This window comes from Lathamus discolor, chromosome 3 (genome assembly GCF_037157495.1).
Source record: "Lathamus discolor isolate bLatDis1 chromosome 3, bLatDis1.hap1, whole genome shotgun sequence".
Lineage (NCBI taxonomy): Eukaryota > Metazoa > Chordata > Aves > Psittaciformes > Psittacidae > Lathamus > Lathamus discolor.
Window position 1 is genome coordinate 14446988 of NC_088886.1, and position 21422 is coordinate 14468409.

General features: G+C 39.3%; 1 long non-coding RNA gene across 1 annotated transcript in view; it reads left to right on the forward strand.

Annotated features, from left to right (window-relative positions):
• Window positions 1–315: 315 nt before the first annotated feature.
• Window positions 316–21422, forward strand: part of LOC136011612 (uncharacterized) — a 43376-nt gene continuing 22269 nt past the window's right edge. The window contains exon 1 of the long non-coding RNA XR_010611435.1: window positions 316–375. This is a non-coding gene — a long non-coding RNA (uncharacterized LOC136011612). The remainder of the gene's footprint in view (window positions 376–21422) is intronic.

Sequence of the window (21422 nt, forward strand, 5' to 3'; positions counted from 1 at the left end):
TGCTCATTTGCAAAAAAAAAGTCAAACATCTCTCTATTACAGTCTCTAATTGTCCTGGGTTTAGCAGCAGCAGTCAGTTTTTTCTCCTTAGTAGCTGGTGCAGCTCTGTGTTTTGACTTCCAGCCTGGGAACAGAGCTGATAACACCGATTGTTTTTAATTGTTACTAAGTAATGTTTACCCTGACTAAGGACTTTGTGAGCCTCATGCTCTGCCAGGGACAAGGGGAGGCCAGGAGGAAGCAAAGACAGGACACCTGACCCAAACTAACCAAAGAGGTATTCCATACCACAGAACATCATGCCCAGGGAGGTAACTGGGAGTTCCCTGGAAGGGCATGGGCTCTCTTCGGGGGGGTCAAACTCGTTCGGCAGTGGTATTGTATTCTCTTCCCTTCTTATTTTCTCTTATCATTATTATCATTGGTGGCAGCAGCAGTGATTTGTGTTATACCTTAGTTACTGGGCTGTTCTTATCTCAACCCGTGGGAGTTACATTCTCTTGATTCTCCTCCCCTTCGCTCCGGGAGGAGGGGGGTGGGGGGAAGGAAAGAAAGAGGGAGAAAAAAGGTGGGGAGTGAGTGGACGAGCTCTGTGGCTCGGTTTAAACCACAACACTAATGAACCTCAGCATATTATCATATTAATAAGAAAAAACATTGAGCATTGTTCCTTAGTATTAAAATGTTAGCAAAGATAGGAAAAAATAAAACTGTTCAATTCATGAACCAGGACTTATCAAAGTAATTGTTAAAATCTGGTTAATGCTCATTGATATTTTTGACTGCGCCACAGCTGGCTTGTATTTCACATAAGGGTATGATCACATGTAGTTCAGAAATAGTTAACACAATTGATTAATTATTAATAGTTAGTTTGATAAAAGCAGACCATCATGTTATTTATTACAAACAATAAACAGACCAGCAAATCAGTATCAACAATATATATCTGCATATTCTGGTTCATCTTTATTTACTTTTAGTTCTCTGGAACTTCAGAGAATTTGTGTGCAAAGCATGCTCTTAATTTTTTAAATAATTAGTTTATCTAAACCAGTAATATAACATAGGACCTTGTGCAATGATTCTGTCTGGCTTATTATCATCCTGCTATCTTTTTGGCAAACAATGCACAAATTTTGCACTGTAGGAACTCCCCTTGGATTTAAAAGGAGTAAGAGAAAGAGGAATGAGAAAGGATGTAGAATAAGAATGCTATGTTTGCAACTTATGCTCACTTTTCGTCCCCTGTGACAATATAGGTTTGATGTAATATTTAAATACAAGCAAAGCAAAGTCATTGATACAATTTCTTTCTTGTGGCATGATCTATTTAGGCTGAATTCTGTTGACAGCTGAATAACACTCTTACCTGCCAGTATGATTACAGCAGTGTCCGCCTTCATTTTCAAATCCAATTTGCATTTAACAAAATGAAAGATGAAAGCAACCTTGCTGAAAGTGCATCATCAGCATCAGCTTGCTGAATAATGGATTTGAAAGACTGGAAAGAAGTCACCAAACTAGCTAGAATGTTGGAGTGAATCTAGGGCAGGGAAACTTCAGCATGACTTATTGCAAGCTGATGACATAAATCATCCAGGAGAGGCCAGTGAAGACCAGCTACTGAGCTTATTTATTGTAGAAGAGATTGGCATTAATGAGCTGGAAGAGCAAAATGCATTCATCTGGGATCAAAATATCAGTGTGTCCTTCAAAGTAATGGTGACTATCTAGAAAATGCTATATCAAGTCTGTCCAGAAAGACTGCAATGTCATACCAACTTATTATATTGCCCCTCTGCCCAGCATCAGCAAAAACAAGAGCTGTAAGTGGTCTAACTGTGATAGCATGGGCTAATCCATTGCACTGGCAAGGTGAATGGCCTTGTTTGTAGAGTGGGAATGGGGTGAGGGGATATGAATGCTAGAGCTGTTGCTACTTCTACAACTTGTCTTTCCTGGGTTCAGCTGACATTACCTATTTTATCCTATCTCTGACTGCATTTCCATAGTGCTCCCTGGGTGTGAGGGTTGCGGGGGGAAGTGTGTGGCAGTATTGCCTACAGATTGTAGAAAACAAAAGACCAGTCTCTAGTGAGAAATGCTGGGTATCTGTCACTGTGATTCTTCTTTTTGGTCGCAGGTAGAGAAAATGTTTCAGCTTTGGTTCATGCAGGTTGAATTGTTGCTGTTTGCTGCCTTTGAGCAGAGAGCTTTGTGGGTTTGGGACTAAGTCTTCATTAAAGTCTTGCTTCTCCTCTGGAGGGTAAATATTCAGTACTCAGTTGGACTGGGATATTTTCCAGTGCAGTTCTGTTTTCAGCTGTGATTTCTGCTTAGCCCCCATTTCTAATTAAAAAACCCTTGCAATGATGGTTCTGGATGAAAAAAAAAAAAAAAGAAAAAGAAAGTAGTAGAGTTAGATTGTGGGGGACTAGATGTAAGGCACCTTCCCTGATGATGTACATATGTTATTTTATTTCCTTTATCTGCTGTACTTGTAAAGTCTGTTACCTACCTGTAATTTTCCTGGCTGGATTTCTGTTCTGTGTTCTTGTCCTGGGGTATTTCTTCTCTGTCTACACCTGGTGCTCATGAGTGTCTTAATTTCATTTTTTCTTGACATCTTCCTGTGATGCTTTATTTCATAAAAGGACACCTGGCAGGGAAGCCTTGTTTAGCCCATCAGTTCTCAAGAGCATTTATTGAATCAAAAAACTTCCTGATGTTTCTGAAGGAGTAAATGAGTTTGGCTACATTTAACATTCAGAGTTGTAAGTTATTTCAGTGGATGTCTTTTGCAGGAAATGATAATCATGCACAGTCATTTCTCTCAAGTTTTAGTATCACATGGATTTCAAAGCATGGGGGGAAACACTTTGGTTTCAAAAGCCCATATATCTTAAAAGGAATATGACTTTGTTTGGGTATTACTGCTGGCATGGTCACTATAATGCTTGCCATTTCAACAAGCTGAAGTAAATATCTAAAAGTTAAGCTATATAAAACATGCTTCTGAATCAAGGAAGGAGGACTTGAATATACCAAACCAGTAAAGATGAGCAAAAAACTGTATAAATCTTACTCTGGGAGCCGATGTAACTAGAACCAGGATATCAAAACTTTCAAGGGCCTGACAGCTATCAGCAGGACCTTAAGTGAGGGGAAGCTTTTGTTCAATGGAGCTGATGAACAGCTTGTTGATGTTAATAGGATATTTTCCATGAACTTCGAATTTTTGGACTTTGAATTAGGTCTAACATTCTCACTGAATGTGTGATATTGCACTCTGTTGTCATAAGAATGACACCTTCTTCAAAAGAGATAATTTTCTTTAGAAAGGGAGGGACCCATGAAGGAAATAATTGACAGTCTTAAATCCTATACTTTGGAAATTCAAGTTCTTTTTTATAATCCTCACAGAACAGGAAAAAATGACTAGCAACTTCACAATACTTAAAGCACACCTGATAATGGAGTAATTATTTTACAGAAGAGCACATTCTTTATCGCAAAGATGAGCATTTAGTTGTATCTATACACAGTTTTGTAATAAGGGTAATAATTTCCACCAGAACATGTATGATTAACTGAGAAACTCAGTGTAGCGTTGTCAATCCTGAATGTTCTGGTAGCAAGGAAAGAACAAGGACATCTTGTCTCTGATTATTGTTATTGTGGTGGGGGTGGGCAGAAAGATCTTATGAATAGTGTCTCAACTCACCTTAGATGTATTCTTTATATCCACAAAACACAGAATATGACTGAGAATGAGGGGTAAAGGGAATAAAGAAGCTAAAATGACTGCCTGCTTGCTGCTGAACAAAGCTGTCCCTTGGAAAATCAAACTTGAAGTAAAAGCAAAAGATGGTAGAAATGCATGATCTGTACCTGAGGAAAAAAAATACAGATGTAGAGAGAGAAAAAACAGCACAACTTAAAGTTTAGGAGAGTAACATTATCTAAACTAAAATCTAGTGCCTTTAAGACAATAAAAATATTTTAAACCACAATTTTCTCTATTTTGAAGCTGTTTTATTCTCCCTCCCTTCCCTCCTCCCTTAAATTAGTGAGAAGCAAAAAAGTGAAGTTCTAAGTGATTTTGTTAAAAGATGCAGGATGCAATGTTATTCTTTCTAACCAGATGTTTCTTAGTACCAGTTTTTTTAGTGATGAAATTTAGTTTTTTCTTATACAACCTGAGAAGATTTGCTGGGGACATCATTTATTATAACATGACTAGGCAAATAATTTTAATCACTATTGAAAGAACCCAAGCTATGCAATAGTACTGTAAAAGAATCAGTACAAACATTTAGTCACCCTCCCATGTTTGTGAAGCCTACACATATAGTGAAAGTAGATTCTTATTAGGTTTGAGCCACTGAAACAAGATGTTGCCCTCTATAGCACTTATCACATTACTAATCTGGACTGGGATGTGTGCAAACAAACATATTATCACCCAGCTACCAAACTGCTGAATTAGGTTAATGCATCTTTCTTCTTTCTTTGCAACTGATTAACAATGAAAGCCATCCCATTTTGGAAAGCAAGTGGCGTCCAGAGGAACTTCACAAACCTCTTTCTAAAGAGGATGTACTAAATGAAATAGGGACTGTAAGGTATGTGTGACAGTAAAGCCAAAGTGAATCTCAGCAAACCTGATGTCCTAAAACCAGAAATGATGAGCCATGTCTATATGCTATATAGACGTGGAAAGGGTTGGGTTTAAATTTCATACTGGTAAATCCTCTTATAAATAGAGAAGAATGGGCTCTGAATCCTGGACTTTTGTTGGCTCAAAATCTACTTATATGTTTTAGCATATATATGTGCACAGAATTGGTGATTGGATCCTTAATGTTACTGCTAGACCCTTTCAGACATCTCAGGGAGGGTTTTCTGCATCCCATTCTCTAATCAGTTAAAATCTTATTGAAATCCCATCCTTTCTCCAGTAATAGTTTCAAGAAGCAATGGGACATAATGAAGCTGATTTTTTAATCTCTCAGTTTGCTCAGAATGGAAAAATACACTTTAGATGTAAATATTGCATGAAGAAACATAATTTTCTAAAGAAATATTCCTTAAAAGGAACATTTTCAAGAAGCACACAATGAGGTCTATCATTGAATAGTTTAACCCAATTCTTGTATTTATGAAGTCATGTTTGTAGAAGGTGTTTACAGCAACTGGGATGAGATTGACGATTTAAATTCTGAGCAGAATTACTGCCTTTTTCTTATTCAAAACAATTCTTTTTCTACAGGATTGTAACAGTGCTATCAAATGCATAATTATACAGAAAGCTGCTCATTCTGCACTGCAACTGTTTATGAGAAGCTACTCTTTTGTGTATTTTTTCCCTATTTTTTTGTTGTTTGTTTTGTTGACCAGTCGATCTCCTACAATGAGATAACTAAAACTTTGGTTTAATCACTTTAGTGAGAGGGTTGGATGAGAAACCTGCCTAAAGAACTTTGAAAATAATCTCCCTTGCTTTTCAGGGAATATTTTAGCAGAACTTGTGCATACCTCTCATTAAGCACAGGGCAGGCCTGCAGCAGTGCTCATGGATTGGTATCAAAGCATTCCTAAGATACAGATATTTTAATTTCTTAGGTTCAAAATTGCAGCAAGGTGGAAAAAATGTTATAAAATCACTCAGGAAGTTACTCAAATTAAGCTAAGTCAATGAGACTTTGAATACATCCCTAACTGAACATTTCAGTGTCACGTCAAAGATGCTGAGCGGTGGTTAGTGGTAACAAGACTAGGGGCAGAGTGAAGATACAATCAGTATTTGCAGGAGGAATTTCTGCTCCCAGTGGGAGAACTTCTGTTAGCTCCAGTGGAGTCTCTGTCCTCAGTTCAGACCAGTCACCACTGCAACATAAGGAAAACTTCAACAAGGAGGCCACGCTGCTTATCTCTGGGTTTGTAAATGTGTCAAATGAATTTTTTTTTCCTCTTTCTTACAGAGTAATTATTCTTTTTAAGAATGCTTTTTGGGTAAGAATGCATATACTAATACTTCTAGCTCATTGTCTCTCTTCCTATATAAAAATACATTAATTCTTAAAAAAAAAAAAAAGTCATTTGCAGGTGTAGCATATAAATCCTTTCAAATTTTGTGTCAAAAATCTCTTTATTCTGATGATAGCTTTGTTGGATCAATATTTGTGTTAAAAATTATAAGTGATCAGAAAATGGAAAGTAAGATTAAGTTCTTTTTTTAAAAAATGCATGTCTCAGCCACCTGACAGGCTTTAGAACTGACAGAAGTGTCAGAGATACTGAGCACTTTCAGTGCTGTAAAAACAGTGGGATGATATCAGTCACTAAGCAGAAGAAAATAGCTTCGTTTTCTGAATTCCTTCATACCATGGCACCAACACTCAGAAGTTCCTATCAGGTAAGAAGTTCCTGGTCTGACACTATTCTAGTCAATATATGCAGGTATTCAAAACTCTATTCCCAAAAGTATGGCTGAGACTAGACTTTGCCTTTGGAAATACTTGTTCAGTTATACACATGCCATGCTGTTAGTTCATTTGCTGCTTTATCTGTGAGAACAGCAGTGCTGAGTTTTAGTTTCAGATAAAGTTCAGGCACATAATTCTGTGGGGAGCACCGCTAGCGTGTTAACCACAGCCCTCTCTCTCCATCTGCAGGGTAGGTGACGAACTTTCAAGTGACTGTAACACAAGAAATTAAAACATTCCCTCCACAGCAGAGATAATAATTCAGTCTTTGTTTCCAGGAGCGAACTCAAATGCTCAGTCGCCACTGCAACAGAAGTAATTTCAAAACAAGTGTCAGGGAGAGCTCCATGGGCTTCGGTGAACTACAAGTTTATTGCCTTTTATATCTTTTGTATCATTTTTAATCTGATTGGATTCAGATTACCCAGGAAATCTTGGGGAGATTCCTTTAGATTATACGGCACTGAGAGGGGATAATATTTTACATATTTGGGGCAAATTATGTCCACTGTGCCACATGAAGTGTTTTTTTTTTAGCATAATTACCAAACTTTTGCCTTATTTACATGTAGGTGACCTAATGATTCAAAGAGACCTTTTGGTAACACAGAATAAGAAATGTGAAAACAGTCTGGTACACTGGTCAGGACGTTGCAGTCTGGGCTAGGCATACCTAACCAAAAAAGGACACTAACCTTGTCTGCAGGCTGTTTTCGCATCTGGCTGAACAGCAAAGATTTATTCTGGCAAAGCTGTCGGTATGGAGAAAGGCAAAGGGCAGAAGCAGGTTGCAATAGAAAAATAATTCAAGTAAAAAAACCAATATCTGGTTTGAGTTGTGTCAACCCAAATACCAGTTTGTGACACCCATTCAAATAGAGGAGAAAGCAAGTTGGCTGGGGAAATGCATGCATAAAATTGGTGCTCTTCAAGGGATGTAATTTGCTGGAATTCCTGAACTGGAGTGGTTTCTGTAGACAACAAAAATGTCAGTGAAATGGTCTGCTTTATGATTAGTCTTTATATAAAGTGTCATTTAAAATATGCTTATTTAAAATCTGTTAAGTAATGCAAAAGATTAGTGAGGACATAGATATCATTTTGCTTGTGCAGGACTGACTAGTCCAATGCTTTTGATGACCTTTACTACACTTAATACATAAAGAAAAACAGTCACTTCAAAGATGGCAAAGTCCATGAGACTGTACTGATTTATACTGCTTTTCCTCTATCTGAAAAATGGAGGTAAAAGCAATTTTCTTCTACTCTTGTTTGTCTTGTTTGTTCTGACTCTGTTCCTTGATGACAAGGACCATCACTTCTATTCAAGCATCTCTCTGACCTTAGTAGCCCTGACCTCAGGCTGGTGTTTCCAAGCACCACAGTTAAAACTGTAATAATATTATTATTACCAATATTAGGCATGTCATCTGATAAGGGAATAGAGCTTGTAAGTATTTTTTTCTTCACTTTCCCTTTCAAAAGAGAAGTATTTCAAATTACTGGGATGGAATTTTTTATCTCTTCTTTTTAAGAGCAGTGTCCATGGTTACCTTGCTGCTGCCAGTCATACCAGGTGTTATTATCAAGGTCTGACTGTTGCAGTCATACATAATAAATGTGATTGTGTTTATGGAGGTTTTATTAGTCAAAATTATATTTCAGCTGAAAGGTTTGCTAAAGATGAAATGGAATTTCACTTTGCATTAAACAGGAAAGAGTATGAAGGAAAAAAATCCTATTACAATAAGAGACAATGCACTATGTGTGGGCTTATAAATTTGACCCTAATTTTGTAAATGGATCTCTAATCTTGCTGTGCAAGCAATGCATGCAACACAATAGTAGCACAACCATAACACCAAGTTTTAAAATCTGCACATTCGATGTGGCAGACTTCCTTGGAAATGACCTAACTTTTGTGGACAGGGAGTCAAAGGCAGGTTAATGTTGAAAAAAGGATATGTTTATTATGGAAACTGTAGTGACCTACTTTTAATGTTGCACTACTATCTCTCCTGATTATTTGCAAGTGTCTGGCATTTCCACTGAGAGAAATTGCATTGTAGTTAACCCTTGCAACAACTGCTCATGGCTTTTGTTGAGTAAGTGGCTTGTATTGAGAGCTAACAGAGAAGACGCCTAGGAGGCCATCTAGTTGTCTTTGATACCTGAATTTTAGGAACTTCTCCCTATCCCTATGAAATCTGAATGCTTTACAGGCTTAAATGCACCTATGCTGAAACTGCTCATTTAGATAGGAAATTGTACAGGGTAAAACTGAAGGCTAGTTCTCTAAGAAGATACAAAACATTTTATTCTTAGAGTCAAGGTATCTAACTCTTTGGTGTCTGATACTTCATAAGATCAGTAGGGCTCAAGGGTGAAATTCATGAAAACTGCTGTGCTCAGAGCCACTTAAACAGGCTGGGTGGAAACGTCCTTTCCATCCCATAGACACTTAACTCTGGGCTGTAAGAAGAAGGCTTTGTTCACCAAAGACTTCATCAAGGGAGGAGGAATGAGGCAGTGTCTCTTGCACGTTCCCTGATTGCAAGATGCTAACCTGGAAATGCAGCTATCCAGCAAATCTTATCCCCATTGTGGGGAGGATGAGATGTGTTGATAAAGGCAAGGGCAGATGAATTACAACATCTTACTATTCCTTGACACATTATCTTTACTCTAAAATCCTCAAAGATATTTATTCTAAAGGTCATTTAGGGTATTCATTCCTGCATAGAGGATTCTTAATTTTGCTTTCCTTCTTCTGTTAACTAATTAAATATTAGTTGAAAGAGGGGGATGATGCCCCAATTAAATGGATGACTGCTGTAATCATGGAATATCTTTGAAATCAAATAGGAAGGATTCCTGCTCCAGGTGCAGGCAGTACCATGGATACCAAGGATATGTGCAGTAGTAATTTAGAAATGAATAATAACAGTGAAGCAGTTGCAGTTACATTAATGTTACTGACTTTTATATAAAACTTCTCTCTGACCCAGGGAATGCTAAGGTACTTTGTACCAAAAGGCTTCAATAAAGGAGAAGAAAGCATGTCTGCACTGTGCCATGGAGGGGCAGTAGAGGGACACATGCCTTGTGGCATTCAAGCTGCCGCAGAACTGAATAATATAATTGCATCAGCACGTTGCAGATAAGGTCTGCCAAGAGTACTGGCATCATTATCTAACCTAGTGATTATGGAGCTCGGCCAAAAGTGGTGTATTCTTGGTCCCGGTCTCTATGTCCTTGATTATTTTTGGCTTGTATTTGTTTTTTAATCCAGATGCCATCTAATGCTAGATGTTTGAACATCCCAGGGAGCAGAAACTGGGTCCTGGGTCTCTTCCACTTGGATTCAGGTTTGTGCTTCTTTGTAGGCTCTGCCTGGCCCAGTCCCCGCATTTCCCGCAGGAGGTGGAAGCCGTAGTTTCAGCCCTCCTCAGCAGGGAAAAGCCTGGAATCCAGGTCTACGACTTCCTAAGCAAATGCTCTACTCGGGTATTATGCAAAATGCCATGGCTGTGAATAAAAACTTGGCATGCATTAAGATTGCTCAAAGCATACCAAATAAATCAGACTCTTCAGGAGGGACAGCTAGTTTGTAAATCCCAAACAGCCTTTGTTGACAGAGAAGTGCTTAGATTGTCAGCTCAGCTCGGATTTTTCTGAAATCTAGTGCAAAATCCCTTTGTGCCTTCAGTTTTCATTACCCCCTGAGCTGTGAGGCAGAGCATTCGTGTTCAGCATTCAGGATGAGGTGCTTTTCAGCTCTTTGCCTGTCCTGTGCACCTATAGGAGCTGGGCCTCGGAGAGCCCCTTCTCTGTAGAAGGTTTTGTGTGCAGGAAGCAGGAGCAAAGTGGCAGCAGGAGCAGTGCTAGCACTGTTTGAGGACACAAGCCTGGCAGCGTGTGTGGACGTGGTCAATCAGGATTCAGCACAGGAAGCTGGTGAATGTTTCAACGGGGAAAGCACGAACAGATCCCCAGTGTGCTTGCACATTCAAAAGCTGCTTCTGGAAAAAAAAGAGAAAAAAGGTTATCAATAAAATAGTTAATTTTAAAAGAACGGTATGAGCACAAATGGGTGGTTTGAATTCAGCTCTGAATAGAAAGGCTATTGCCTTATAATACATACTTCAGCAGTTAATGTCTGAACTTTACTAATTTGCTGAAAAGCAATGCTTATTGGTTCCAAACTGAGTGCTCAGAGCGACTATCCAGAGGCAGTGGTCCATAGCCAAGCAGCCAGGTAACTTAATAGCAGGTAATAGCAAGTTCTTCTGTGCATCTCTGCTGCACTTGGCTAATTGCTCAGGATGTCCTAGAAAATTATGTCTAATGTCAACAGCATAGGTGAGACATTTGTGTCTTGCTTCTTGTCTCAGAAATGTAAAATTGACATAACTGACCTGCATCCTGTTTACCTCACTCAACTCAGAAACTTTTACTACTCTTGCATATCTTTTCCTGGACAGTATTAATTCTCCGGATGAGCTACACAATGGGTTACATATGCTAAATCTATTTATGTGTTCACAGTATAAAGCTTGCCAGGCCTTATTTGCATTTGTGGTTTATAAAACCTGAACGTGATTTCCTGAATGCGTGACACTGCCATATATCCTCTCCTGATATGCTCTGAAAACCAGCCTCCTAATGACTTTTAGCCTATTCCTAAGGCTGCTTACATTATTGTAATGTTGTTGAGTTACCTCTAACAGAGCCAGCAGCTCACTACAGAGATTTCATTCCCTTGTGAGATGGCAAAGCAACTCTCTTTCTCAGCTGCATTAGTTGTCTCACTGCAGATAACTCAGCCCAGATTTGCATAGGTGTTGAAAGTCACAGCAGCATGTCCCAGTGGCTGCAAAAGGCACTGGGGAGTGCTCAGTGCTTTCTGAAAAATGAGACTATTCAGATTTCAAATTTACCACTGCAAATTAGAGGAGTGGAAAATATGAGGCAATGAAGGATGGGATTTATTTGCATTCTCCTGATTCCAGTATACTGGTGTGACTACTAAATATATTTTGAGATCTCCTGAGTCTTTGAGAGCATGTAATATTTTTGTCTTAACAAGGAAAAGAAGAAAATTATAGATGAAATTGGATCATACAAATTTTATTTAAACATTCTGTCATTGATTTGCATTTTATTTCTTGGTCCAACTGGAGCAAGAAAATCCTGCTTTTTCAGCTCTGCAAGTTCTATGATTACACGCAACCCCCCTGAAGAGCTGATAAAACAAGTGTGACAACTCAAGATAAATAATTGCTTCTGGCTAATTGTTTCCAAACTACAGATGCAGTCATATAGTCAAAAATCATCATGGCCAGTTCATGGAACAGCTGTTTCATATAGAAATGCTGTGATTCATTTTGTATTCCTGTCCATTATGTGCTCTTGGTGAGTTTAGTGCAATTACGTGTAGAAAAAGGTTATTGCTTTTTTTTGAGGAAAGCACTGGAAGCTGCCATTTTTCAACAGTGTATTTCTGCGCAGTATTATCCCCCCCTGACAAAAAGCAGCCAGAAAGGTGTGTCAGAAAGATAGATATTCTTCAAAAATGTATGAAAGGTGGCAGTCTGGTTTCAACACAGTTCTGTATAATTTATAATTGTTTTCTGTCATGTTAACTGTTAACTGTCCTATTTGGTAAAAATCCATGCTGATTGGAAAAAAATCCAAATGAGAAGTGACAAGATACTCTGATAAAAATCGCTTCTGAGAAATTTTGCTGGGCTGTTCCTTCTAGAGCAACAAATAAACAAACGACCACAGTAATGGAAGAGATTCTGTCCAAATTTGGCTCTCCATTTGTGGGAATGGATGTGGAACCGAAGCTGCATTGATCCTAGCTGTTAATTTTCCTGTTTTTTTGCTCTGTTATTTCACTTTCCTCCCTGTAAAATGGGATATTAATCCTTCCTTTTTTCAGTGAATTAGTTAGGTTTTGTACAGTCCTTTGGCAGTATTAATGAAGGATTTCCTCTGCAATTTAACTTGCTTCTCCCCCTTTGCACAGATACTCTTGACTGCACCAGGAGCCTTTCTCTGCAGAGAAAGATTCGTTGTTTTGCATTAGGAGCTGATGAATGTAAAGCTGAGATTTTCCCCAGGAATCTGGAAGAGAAGCTGAAATCACTTCAGTGAAAAGTGAGCCAGTGTGGTGAGTTTTATATCCACAAATTAGCACTGAAGAGAAGGGGAAAACTTAAGAAGTAATTTCACAGTAAAGCCTCAGTATGCTGGTGAGTAGGAAAATAAAGTATTGTTCATCCATGAATCATGCTCACTCCTGGGGAGTAGAGATAGATACTTATTGCTCTTGCCATTTACCCTCTAGCCAGCTGTCTGAAGAAGAGTCATGCACCTATAGCCACATGTTGAAAATATCTTATCTGCTTTCTCGAGTTGTTATAATGGTTAGAACAGAGAGGAACTGTGAAAGACTTCATTATTCTCACCATTTAATTTTGCAGGATGCCCTTTGGTGCTTCTGCTCTGCAGTACAGCAGAGTTATCCTGATTGATTCATACGTTTGGTGGACACCAAAATAAGGCTACCACTACTAAGAAATACCGACTTTGATGTCATGAATTACAAAAGAAAAAAAAAAAACAAAACAAAAGGCACTAAGACCACTTAGGAAATGTGAAGTAGCAGTGCTTATTTATTTAGCAGCTATAGCACAGAAGGAGAACACCAAAAAGCAAATAAAAAACCCCTAAAGTATGGGAGTCTAGTGCTAGCAAGCACCAGTTCAGTCTTATCTCCTATGGATACAGTTGGACGCAGCAGCAGGAGTGTTATTTTCTCCCTGCATGATACAAGTCACTTCCACAGGAGACAATATGCAATCCTAAGAGCTAAGCACTAGGTGTTTCATATTTGCTGAATCTCTTGCTTTGAGTCATTGATTTCTTCACATCGAATCTCATCTCTGGCCCAGTTAGTGAGCCATTAAGTGAGGAGTCTACTGTGTTGATGAAATAATAATTCTGTTTACAGAGTGCCTTCTCACCAAGGCACTGTAGGTGCAGCACAGTATCTGCTTAATTCACACTCTTTTAATAATTAAAGCTTTTCTACCTAATGTTTTTGTGAAAAACTGAATTCTTGTGCTGTCTTCAACCAGAAGCAATTGCAGAAAGGCTGTCTGGGGAGCAGCTCCTAGAAGGTTGCCCATTTGTTTGGCACCGGAGCATCCTTTCCTCTAGAATGAAGAAAACGTTTCCTTCCTTTGAGGAGAGTGCTCAGGGCATGTACACATGTGCATCAGCTGAGAAGCAGAATGCAGTGGTGCTACATTTCTGACATATTTTTGTCCCATTAAGGACCACAATACTCTGAAAACATAATTCATGTGACACTTCAAAATCTTTTTTTCTCCCTTCTAAAAATTTAAGGTACACTGGATTTATACATATCCCTTAAAAGTAAATTGGCTGATGATAACAGAGAAAGATACCAGAAATGTAGGAAAAGAAAGGGCTAGGATGACTTGCTGCATGCAGCCAGCCCATTCCAGAATGGCAAGAATTTACCCACAGCTGAGAAATCCCCTATAGGGGAGAAAATCCCCTATATGGGAGACAATCACCTGCTATGTCATTTATTTATTTATTTATTCTCTTGTCTAAGTATGGAAAGAAGGGGAACGGAAGGGAATGAGGTGTGCCAAGCAGCCACAGTTCTGTCTTATCCTGTAATACTTGTGCACTGCTGGCTTAACTATGAGCAGTTTCTTGGTGTTCCTCTCATGAATCCATAGGGGCATTTGCAAAGCATGTCCAGATATTTACTTCCCTGGCCCACCAAAGCACATTTTTTGTATGCTTAGTGAATCTAACTCAGGAGAAAACAAAGGTTAGTTACAAAGGAAAAAAAAAAAAAAAAATCCCTTTAACTTGGTTCTCCTTTTTTCTTTGTGAACATTCACAAAGTTTTTGTAAAAAAGCTGGATACAGCTCTGAAGTGACCATGAGCAATGGGATGTGAAAAATGAACCAGAGAAACCAGCTATGAAATGTGGTGATTCTCACACCTGGCTGACAGGACTTCCCTTTACCTGCAGAAAGGGCTCCTGGAAGCTAGAGGTCTTGTTGCAGGGTTCAGGCTTTAGGTCGCATTACTGCTGGTGTGCAATACGCTTTTGAACAAGCAGAAAGACTAACAGGGAAAATATGATAGCCTGCGTTGGCAGGAATGAATTCATTTGCCTTTTGTGCCCATGTGAACGCTGGCTTCAGGAAGTGGTGTCTGTACCCACTTCCATGGCATGTCCCTTGATAGCTGTGTCAGGAGACTGCTGGCATACCTGATGAGCTGAAACATCTTGAAAGTGTCCAGCTGTCCCTTAATGTGCTTGTTTTTCTGTGCATTCCCTTCCCATGTCTGAAAGGCCCCTGCCTAAGGAATAGTGTAGAGATAGATGATTGTTTCAACTGACATTGCATCATCTCAGATGCTTTTCTGCAGGTAACAAGCTGTAGTTGTATATGAATAGTTCTGGTGGCATTGGCCCACTTCTGAGTATGTTCTTTCCTGAAAGCCATCGTGTGACACAGTGGCTGGGTGCTGACAGAAGGCTAGGGCTCATGGGAGAAGGGTCACCAGACATCCAGGACAGGTGGTGGCTGAGAGTAAACCATTGCTGTCCAAACTATTCCTGGTGTGAAAGCAAGGGAACAACTAAAACTTGCAACCTCTTCAAACAATGCCTTTGAAAATATTTTCCTAAGCTTTTTACTTTGCTTTTGTCACAAAAAGCAAAACTGGAAAATAGTTGGAGAGCTCTTTAAGATAAATCCTTTTGTGCCTTTCCTACAGATGCAGGTAATTGCAGAGAGATTTGGGATCCGTCTAAGTCAGATCCTGCCCATTAAAAAATATATCTCAGGGTTGGATTTGACATGTAGTGTTGACATCCTTCTTTCTATAGTAAGGAAGATGATACGTTTAGCAGACAGCTACTTTGACAACTTCCCTTCTGAGGAGCTAAAGGAAAATGCTGAAAATTTCCTGCAGCTTTTGATATTTTATGTGGTTGCTGGGCTAATCTTTACAAAATTCTGGTGCTGGGGGGCTTCACAATTGCTGCTACTAGAGGCAGATGTAACTCCAGACACACCAGTATAATTGCATCTCATTGCATTTATGAAGCTGGACCTCTCTTTGAAGAAAAAATTTGCCTTGCTTACTTTGAGGGAAGAGCAGACAAGCCTGCTTCTGAGCTTTGATACCAGTTCTGCAGGCTTGTACAACTGCAGAATCTTTCCAAACCCATCACCTCTTTTCATTAGGAAAAAAACTGCACAAACCTTTAAAGAAATTATCAAAAAATATTATTTCCTCCTCATACTTTAAATTACATCTTGAGTTATTCCCTACACATTATGTATATTCTTTACTATCTTCATTTCACTTTGTTACACTAGAAACTACCTCTGCATCCTAACTTTGAATGGCTAAATGCCATATTATGTGATGACTATCTCCAGAAACAGACCCTGAAGCTGTTATAAAGAGCTATTGAATGAGGCTTGAACTGCCAAAGTGCTCATTCACAATGAAATGAAAGCCAGGCAGGTGCCTTGTAGAGGGAGTCAGTCTAGATGTTTCACTGTATCACCTCCTCCTTTAATAGATTCCTAAAGTGGGATCTCAACAATTTTCCGGAAATCTTCTGACTGGCTACTGTGAATGCATTTTTTAAAAGAATTCTTTTTCACAAGGTGCGATGTATCTGGTTTGTTTTCACTTGTATTGGTTTGAATCACATGAAGATGTTTACCAGATTTTTACTTCTTTGAGAAGAGTGTTTGACTTGCATATTTATAAAATTCTTAGGGACACATGCAATGAAGTGGCAATGCATGTTGGCACAGCTACAGCTGTGAATAATTTTAGCGTGTCTGATATTGCTATGCCTGGGAAAAGATACCATTATTGTATCTTTTCTAAAGGTACTGCTAGACAAAGAGGCTTCTTCTCACACAACAAGCCTTAATTAAAACTGATTATATATTAATGTGGAGAGATTTCTTCAGTTAAATGGCTTGGTCACGTTTGCCCTCTAGTGGCAGCCAGTTTGCAAATGATGGACCCCCAGGAGCCAAACAAGGGCCCTCTACGAACAACATAGCTAATGGATTTTATTTAACTCTGTTCGGTCTATTTATCAGGGTTTACTGTGAGCATATAACTCTACAGGGAAGGCTTCTCACCTAAAGGTCAGGGTGAAGTGTGAGTAAACCTACTTTCCTGCTGCTCCATTCCCTCAAAGGCAAGGCTGTAGAGGAGATCATCAAGTCTCTTATCTAGAGCATAAGCACAGCAGCAGCTGGCAGGAGCAGAGGGGGCTGCAGTTAGTTTTCCTGGGGGTTTGCTGTAGGAGTCTGTTCAGCTTGTTGAGGCACACTTGATTATGTAGTGCTTTCATTGCGACCCTGCTTTCTGCCTAACAAGGGAAAAATAAGCACTACAAATAGTATAATGAAGAATTCAGGCAAAAAGAAGAACTTAAAGTAGGAAAGGTCTTTTCATATGAAGGAAATCTTTCTAGGAAGGAAATAAGTAATGAAACCCAGTAGCTGTGAAATTGCTGTGTGATAACCAAGTAAGCAACCTCTCAGTCTGCCATTCAAAAAAATTATTGCAGTTTTCAGACTTGAGTTATTGCAATAGTATGGCAGACTATAGCAGGTATTTTATTTTTCATGCACTGTTTTAAAAGATCTATCAACATTTTAGCAGCAAAAGAAACTTCTTTTTTTTTTCTTCCCCTAGTGTTCATGTTGATGTGGAGGAAAATTGTATGGTTCAATGATTTTAGTGCTTTACTGCAACTATTGAGGAAATGATTGAAATTCAAGGATGATGTAACATGGAAATTATCAGGTATTTTCCCGAGACGGCCAACCCTGGGTGATCACACTTCATCCTTATTCCAAACACCCACTGACTTGAGGTCTTAGGTTTAAAAAATGTACAAGTTTTTACCGTTTTGATTGCCTTAATGATGAAGTGCTTGTAGAACAGTGGAAATGTAATAAGAGCATTATTGGATCAAGGACTTGCTGAGCTAAAATATGAAATACGTATTTTGGCAGCTTGGCTAAACAAATACATTTACAACTTTCAGTGGTAAAAATCTCACATTGTCTACAGCACAGAGGTTATTGGAGGTTATGCAGATGTAAGCTGTTGTGGCAGTGCAGTGTTTGTCTCGTGTTTGATAGGAATCTGCAGTTAAAACAGGACTCACTGACTGGAACAATGGTGAAGGGCTGGACACAGTTAAAGACAATATTTAGACTCCCATTATATATGGTGCAGTTCAGGTGAACAGTCCTGATTACCTAATCTAAAAACACATCAGTTGCATATATAAATAATTGAAAAAAACCTCTTTTAAATGACACTTCTAAGGAAGCAATGTTGTCCAAAAGGATGCTAATGATACGGCAAGAGTTCAAGAGGAGCAAAAAAGTATACATTTCAACCACTCTTCAGTGCCATGCTGAAGACACGTAGTAGGTGAGTGAATGTGACATTCAAATATTTGTACCATAAAGGGTTTAGACTTAGAATGGGTGGTAAAAGCTTTGACAGAAATGAGAAATCCTTCTCATAAACATTTATATTTATATTGACATGATATAAATCAATACTATAGTCTGAGCTATGACTCTGCCTTGGCTAGGCCAGGATTCTCTCTGTAGGTGTTCATGTAAAGCTGCAGATTTGATAGGGCTGAGTAGCACACAGAGCACAGAGCTTTGACTGTGTCTGTAGCCTAAACCTCGACCCTTAGTTCAGCTAGTCTGAGCCTACCCATCGAGAGAAAGCTGGAATGGGATGCTGAACAATGTACAAAACCTTAGTGCTTTAGGCTTCAGATCCTTTAAAAAATATAAATGAAGTAACTTCATTACAGCACACCTGAAAACCTCCACTGTCCTCTGAATGAGTGAAGAAAGTGAGAAAGAGAACAGCCCATATACACTGCAAAAAGGAACCACATCTCACTGGAGTTTCAAGCTGTCACAGTGCGTTTCACTCTGTGCAGGAGGGAGATGTCGGCATCCCAGCATTTCTCATGAGTGGAGCAATCCATTTTGTCGATCCACCAGCTGGCCAAAAGGTGTGGATAGTGCCAGGTTCCCTGTCTGCCTGGTGCTAACCAGCTGGCCCTCGCCATGCTTGGGAGCCTGCAGAGCCAAGCTGAAGGCAGGAGGCAGAGTGAGGGAGCTGGCTGGTTGCTGGACTTGGAGCTGGCAACCTTACCCAGCCCAGGGAGCTGTGTAATCTGTACGGATGCAGCTGGGGATCTGAGGACTTGGCAAAGGGGGAAACCTGCCTGCCAGATTTATTTTGGTCTGTCAGGCAAGGTCACAATTAGTTCCTCTGGAGCATTTCAGTTTGGTTGAATCAGGATTTTCCAATGTGAATCTGTAGCATTGTAGAGACTGATGCCCAGCTTCACAGAAGAAAGTAAGACTTATATGCAATGTGATTGCTTATACTTAAGATTGAAATCCTTAATACTTCCTTCTGTACCTTTAAACAGGAAAATCTATTTGTGCCTAATTTATGCCATCTGTGCAGCTCTCCAGCATCCCAAAGAACAGGCTTGTCTCCACTCAGAAATGCTGGAAAAGCAGTGGGTCTCAACCCCTTCTCATACATAAGGCATGAAAAGCCTTACACAAGATGTTCTCTCTACATCCCTTAATCTCCACTGGTGAGCCCCACAAAAAGCACAGTATTTGTGATCATGCTCATTCAATGATACCATTGTGGTTCCCACCTATTTTTAAACGATTTAATGGGTTGAACAGTCACCTGCAAATTGAGACTTCTCTGCCTCCCCATCATCCCCCACCTGTGTTTCAGAAGGGGCAATGTAGCTGTCAGAACCTAGAAGATGATTTCAGGTATGGAAACTTTCACCAGGGGGGCCGGGGCCCAGGGAAATGCGATGTGTATGATGATCTCTTCAGCATTTCCTATTGAATAGCTTAGGTAGCTATTAGGCTGGAGGGGCATGATACCTTAGATCCCACTTACAGTGCTTAACTCCTCTTAGTATACAAAATTATATACTCTATAATAAAATATTATAAATATAATTTTATAATAGAATATAATATAAAAATGGAATATATTTATATATAAATTCTATATTAGATACTATACTCTGGGCAGAAGATTGTACTCTGGCTTCAGACACATAGAAGTCAGGTCTTGTAATGCAGCAAGTTGTAATGTCAGAGACAAAGAGGAATTGCGACTCATGGTGTAGACATGTTCAAGTTAGTATCAAATGGAAGTGGTATATCCACATTTCACAAAGGTGAAACACCGTTCATAGATACCAAGGTATCTGCATTAAGACTGAAATAATGTAGACAGGTTATTAGCTCAGTGAGATAAACATTTGTCTGCCAGTTCTAGACAGAGCCTGAGACTGTCAATCTCTTGCACTCACAGTGAATCTAATCTATATATCATCCTCCAAGATAGTTTTGTTTTGACCACATAAGCAGGAACTTAAGTAGTGTTCTAGCATGTTAGCTTATTCAGCCCAAATTCTTGGCTCTATTTCTTTTGCTATAATTACCTTTTTATCAGCTGGTAAAAAAACAAAGCATTGGAGCAGCTCTAGCTAGAGTAAATTCTCAACCACATGAGACACAGATATGACCACTATTAAACAAGGCACTTAAATATTGCTTCATACAATGCTTATAAAAAATGTTGAGTTACATCTATTTGCGAAAGTTAAGAGGATGCATGGAGAAAATAATGTAAAAAAGTAATGGCAATAGGTTTGAGGGGAGCTAGTCACATTTGTCTGTCACCACGTCCTGTATTTTGACATTCATTTCATTACCGAGAAGATTTTAAGAGTCATGAAAGTGCCCCGAAGCTTCAGAATGAAGCTTCAGAATGTGGGAAAGATGTGGCAAAAGCCTGAAGGCTGTTGTTTCAGCACCCTAGTTCAGCACACTGTGTTTGTTAAAGTGACCCTTGCAGAGTTCATTCGGGACTTGGGGTTTGATGGTGCAAGTCTCCAATTATTATTTTTCCTCCAACATGCTCACAATTTGCTTAAAGGGAAAATGCATTGAAGATGATGGAGAACATAGCTGTGCAGTCACAGGACCCAGGTTTACTTGGACTAACAGTGTGCACAATCTGATGAATTCCAGATAGCTTTTACTGTAAAGTTTTTGATTTAATTTTGCCTTTACAGATGGCAATTGTAGTAGTCCAGGATATTCCGCAGAAGACTTGGATGTTCAAACTCCTTCTGGGTTCTGGACTTCAACCTTGGCTAACATCAACAATCAGTCTTTACAAATACCATATCACACATGTCCCTGGCCCCTAGCCTGTTAGATGAGTGAAAGACAGTGCAGAAGGAAAGCACAGACAGAAGGGAGAGAGCAACTCTGTAAAGCTCCAAAAGCTTCATCAGGCTGATGTTTTAACATCGGGTGTAATGTGAATTTTGACAAGTTCCTGTGTGATGTACTGTAGGTTACCCTGCTCTTGCAGGGGGGTTGGACTAGATGATCTTTTGAGGTCCCTTCCAACCCTTGGGATTCTGTGATTCTGTGAAGCTGCTGAATAGCCTGTAGATGGGGCATGGTGTACAGCTGCAGGGATGCCTGCTTCCCCTGTGAACTGGGTGAAGGTGTGCCGAGGTGCCCATGTTTGTCCTCTTGAGAGAAGCTGAACAGGCCATTGGACAGAGATAAATAGGGAAGGGAAACTGGGACATCAGGAAGAAAAAGGCTACAGACAATGAAGGGAAGATTTACGATATTTATCTATAATATATGCAATATATTATATAAATATAAAATGTATAAAATATATATATATAACATATGCAAGGGGAAAAAGAA